This window comes from Anarrhichthys ocellatus, unplaced genomic scaffold, assembly GCF_004355925.1.
Source record: "Anarrhichthys ocellatus isolate YVR2014 unplaced genomic scaffold, GSC_Weel_1.0 scaffold127, whole genome shotgun sequence".
NCBI classification, from domain to species: Eukaryota; Metazoa; Chordata; class Actinopteri; order Perciformes; family Anarhichadidae; genus Anarrhichthys; species Anarrhichthys ocellatus.
In genome coordinates this window covers 348,480-353,658 of record NW_022280157.1, presented here as the reverse complement: position 1 = coordinate 353,658, position 5,179 = coordinate 348,480, and positions in this window count along the sequence as shown.

The window sequence follows — 5,179 nt, the reverse complement described above, 5'->3', positions numbered from 1 at the left end:
GGTCAGATTATTTTGTCAACAGCTGCTTCAAAGGTTAAGAATGAACTCTGATGCTCAATTTTTAAGACAACATGGATGTGAAGTCCTAGAATTGCTCAGAAAAATAATGAAATCTTAAAGTCTGCAACAACTGAGTAAACTCCATCTACCGATACAAGTTGTATGATTGAAAGCTTCAGAACAGTTGCAGTGAGATTGTTCTGCCAGGATCCATGCAACAAGCTCTAAACCTTGTTGGCATCAATTCTAAATTGAGTCAAGTTTATTTTCTGTATTCTATGACAAGTTTTATGTATTTGTACTATTACTCGTTGGGAAAGTTGTCACTTCACAGCGACTAAAGCTGGGCATTCCATCACACAGATCAATGCGGAGATATAGGACATCTCACCAGGCCAGTTCTATTTTGACTGATCCTGTGTCTGGCACAAGGAGACATTATTGGTTAGCCTCATTAACCTGTCACAGACTTGCATTGAAAGTCATATATTTATGGTCATTTCAGTTTGTAATAGATGTGAAATTGCAGAACAAATTGAATGAGAGAAAACGCTTCAACACCTCTGCCTACCAATACAGGTCAGCAGAGTAGGTGCTGAATAGTAAAAAAAGTGAGAGAGAGAGCCTGAAAGCTGGTGTCAAACACCAAAAGCGTGAGAGCTGGCAACCTGTCAGTAAGCAGGTGAGCATACATTTTAAGGTCACTGATCTTTTGGCAGCTGCAGCTCGCCTCAAGCAGCTGACGGTTTAGGGTCTTGCTCAAGGGCACCTTACTGATGATGATGAGAGAGGGGCAAGTGGTGCTCGTTCACTTTCCCCATGTAAATCACTGGCGTGACATGAGGTGAGTGGGTGTCTCCACAAGGAACTGATAATTAAGACGTAAACATCCGCGATTGGTTGGTTTTGTGAGTCATGACATTTTTCTTAGGAAGACCTGACCACAAGTGTTAACCGCAAATATGAAAGGTTTTATGTTTGCGCACACACCATTTAGAAGGTCTTGAATTGGCAGAAACGTTAATATTGTGCAGAGAAAGCAAGACAAGGTGAAATGGGTTACCAGGTGGAGACACCGGACTTGGTGATAACTGCAATATCTCTGTTTGTTAGGGAGTGCAAACAGTGAGTGGTTAGTGATAAAGTGGCGGTGACTTTGAACAATCAACCAACAACTCCCACACAAGGGCTGTAACACAGTTGGCATGGACATCAAGAACAATGTCCGGTAGTAAAATGTAAACAGAAGGTGAGTTGAGGACAGTATCAGTCACCAGAAAGTATTTCAACAGACTTTCTGCAATTTCTTTTGCTTTCATTTCCTCACTTTGTTGAAAAAAGCATGGGACTGAACAAAGCACTGCTATGTGACTAATGAATATATGATCCTGTGTAGATAACAGCTTTAAAGTGGATGCTAAATATTCTTTAAACTGTCTCCAGTCTGGTGCTTAGCTAGACTACACACACCCTGGATATGAACCTACTGATGTACTGGGCTGAAAGAAATGAATTTGATATCAATATTTACCTTCAAAGGTCTGCAAAGATGTTTCCCAAAGTAAGTGTTCATATGAGAAGTAAAGCAGAGGTCTTGGGCCAGTCAGACCTGTAAAGTGGTTATATTTTATACTTTTACAGACACTCTTTCTCTGACATACTATATTTATCGAATGACTGTATTTACTTTGCACTTGATAAGTGCTTGAAGCTGTTATAATAAGATAGATTTCAGTAGTCCAACCTGTTCAATCAATCCCCAGTATTCAAATATTCAAAGGAATCAGATCCTTCACTGCACTTTTGAAATCATTTTTTTTAAAAGGCACTATGCATGTAACCAACACACTGACTCGTCATCTCTCACTGACAGGAGAGGAGTACGTAGAGCGCCGTAGTGTGGAGCTGACAGCACTGCCTGCGTGCTTGTTCCCTGCTCCATGCTTCACTTTAAGGATGATCTTAAAGTGAAGCATGGAGCTTCCTCTTTGTTTTGCATTTGTTTTGCATTCATATCAAGTTTAAGTCGATTGTGCAACAAAATATAATCTTTTGTTTCAAGTTTTCACAAAACACCCACTAACATAAAAAACATCCAGGTTGCCAATTTGAGATGTACGATGTGACCGATCTATTGAAGGGAGAGCTATGAGCCGGGCTTTGCTCCACGGTGCCCTTCCATGAGCTCAAAGTTCGCCCTACATTGTTCTTATTGCTGGGACATAAAAGGCGACCTCAGTGACTGTGAGATATTACACAGGTCCTCAGCTGTAACCCTGTAATAAATATTATATATAATACATGTAACCCTGGGTTCTCCCCCTTTTTTTGCTATTTTGCTTCATATGAAGTACTCTGAAAGCACATGATGGATCACATAAGCATGTGATGAGTGTCAGCAACTAATATTTGTCATGTGTTTTGTACAGAATACAGCAAGTAAGAAGGAACTACAGCTTCAGCTCATTGATAGAACATCTTCTCTAGAGGTCATCTGTGAAGGGCTTCACATACTATTTTCTATTGGCAATTTTAATTTTGAGATTATTTGATAAATATGCCAATTTGGAAAACTATTAATTGAGTGTTATTGTTTTACAAACAGTATATTTGTCTTCTATAGTGACTGATCAGACCACACTGTACGGATGAATTATGCATAAAAGAAGGTCATTCCAAAGGGACTGTAGGAGTACAGTAAAAGTACAGTAAGTTTCATCAGCAGAGGGTACAGAAAGTATCTAAAACCAAAAGAAAAACAGTGCTTGCAACAGAGCCTATTTATAGCCGCATAACAATCGGACCAATGAGAGAACAGTTTGCTCGCGCGTGGCGTTTGTTTACAAGATAAAAAACACAAAAAATACAAAAAATCTTCCTGCACCGTGCCTTCGAAAAGGTAACGGACGTACACCAGAAGATTGGCCAGATTGGCCACATCTGTAAAACTCACTCTTCTTCACGCGACCGATTAATGTAGCCAGGATGTCTTCGGACAAAGCATCGATGCGGCGCCACAGTGTTGTTGGACACCGGGATCACGTCCAACTTGTTTGCTTCTCTCTCTCTCCATCATACATTCCACCATCTCTTTGGCAGCTGGCAAGCACACGTCTTCGGCGATTGTGTGAGGTAGCCCCTTTCTTGCTATTCTGTGACCAGATATGAAGCCCGCAGTGCGTTTTTTATAGACCCAACAACACATGAATGAGACTGCAGGTGTTTTGGGCTGTTTTGTAACTCCTCCAATTTCGATATAAAAATGTAAGGGGCTTTTGACTTGCACTGGCATGTTTGGTGTTCAGGTGGCGACGTAAATAAGAGGGCTTCAGACAGCTGTTAGCCAGAACATCACTGCACTGTCTCTGGGAAATTACGTTCCCCCAAAACTAAAATGCATTCTCAATTACCTTTGACTAAAAACGCATTTTTTCCCTGATTACGTTTGTGTTTGACTTATTACATTGACTTATTACAAATACGTTTCTAATCAACATTTTAACACTTTAACCTTTTTTTCCCTCTCCACCACCGCCTCTCATTCTCCCTATTACGCGGTCAGAATAACACCAAAACACCCCGCCTGTCTCCAGCAGAAACGCGCTCATCCAGGCCGAGCAACGAGGAACATTACGCGGCTACAATACCTCCACAAAGGCCCGCGTCCGGGAGTAACCGTGACTCTCTTAATGGTTAGGTTTGGGTGGGGACGTGGCTTCCTAGTGGAAGTTATGGTTAGGGTTAGGGCAGGGTTAATTAGATGGATACAAATAAATAAAATATACCTCCATAACACCCCGCCACTCTCGGCTCATACCTCCAGCAACGAGGCACATCACCCAGCCACAATACCTCCAGAATGTCCCCTGGGTGAAATCCGGGACTTGGTTTTATGGTTCCGAGTGGCGGGCGCTCACCCCTTGGCGCCGGACGCGAGGTCTCCAGCCGCCCCCGCCGTCAGGCACCCCATCGTCAGGTCTGTCAGCCCTCGGAACAGGCCGCGGGTCAACAACTTGTGGGTGGCGGGGGTAGAGGCGAGGCAGATCACAGAAAAATAATAAAGACTGTATGGCAACGATATGTTGATGAGAAACGTATTTGTAATACGTCAAACACAAACGTAATCAGGGAGAAAATACGTTTATGGTCAAACGTAATTGAAAATGCATTTTAGTTTTGAGGGAATGTAATTTTTAGGAGACAGGACTGCACAATTAGACCACCATTACATTTTTCCTCTCGCGCACCCCCTAGAGGCAGCTCGCGCACCCCCAGGGGTGCTCTAGTGGTCAGATGACTGTAGTGCAGTAAAACATACAATATTTCCCTCAAGCAAAAGTTTCAAAGCTGTACATAGGTACAGTACTTGAGTATGTAGTAGTTTCAATGTATCCTCATACAACGGTTCTACGATATCTTATGAAAAAATGGACTCCCCAGTTTTTGTGCATTTTCCTAAGAAAGTCAAGCCACACGTATGTCCAGTCTTTTCAGAACTCATTTCCGTCATCACAGGAAACAACTTAGTTTAAGGCAACAAAACGACTTAGTAATGTTTGGGAAAAGATTCTGGTTTGGATTAAATAACTAAGGAAGGGACGTGACCAATAAATCGTTGTTGACTTCTCGTTCACACCGGGCAGAAGCGTCACCCTCCGAGGTGAAAGAGAGGTTTTTGTTTGACCCGTCCACCTCATTCCCACCTGCCCTGTGTGTGTTTTTGCTTTTTCTATACTTCCTGGTTCATGATTACACGGATTACATACAAATTGATTTTGTAGGAAATCTACGAATTACAGCGCAATAATTTATGGCTAATGCTGGATAACAACAGCCTGATTCATCTTCACATAAACAATGCCATTTGAAAATGTTACATTTACAACCTTTCACTTAAGCAAAGAGCCTGAAACACCTCTCACTGGTGTGTGAGATATGCGTGAATAGCATGTATTTGTTTTCTTGCGTGTCTCAGTGCACCAGGACCCAGACAAGCATGTACATATATTTGCGGGAACACATGTGCCTAATAGAGGTGGATGTGTATGTGTGTGTGCATGCATACATTAGCAGTCTTCCTACAAGTATTGCACTACACTGAGCCATTTTGAAGGCTGAATGGAGGAGTGTAGAGGAACAGGGAGGGACAAGGTCGCTTTCAGAGGAGGGAGGAACTCAA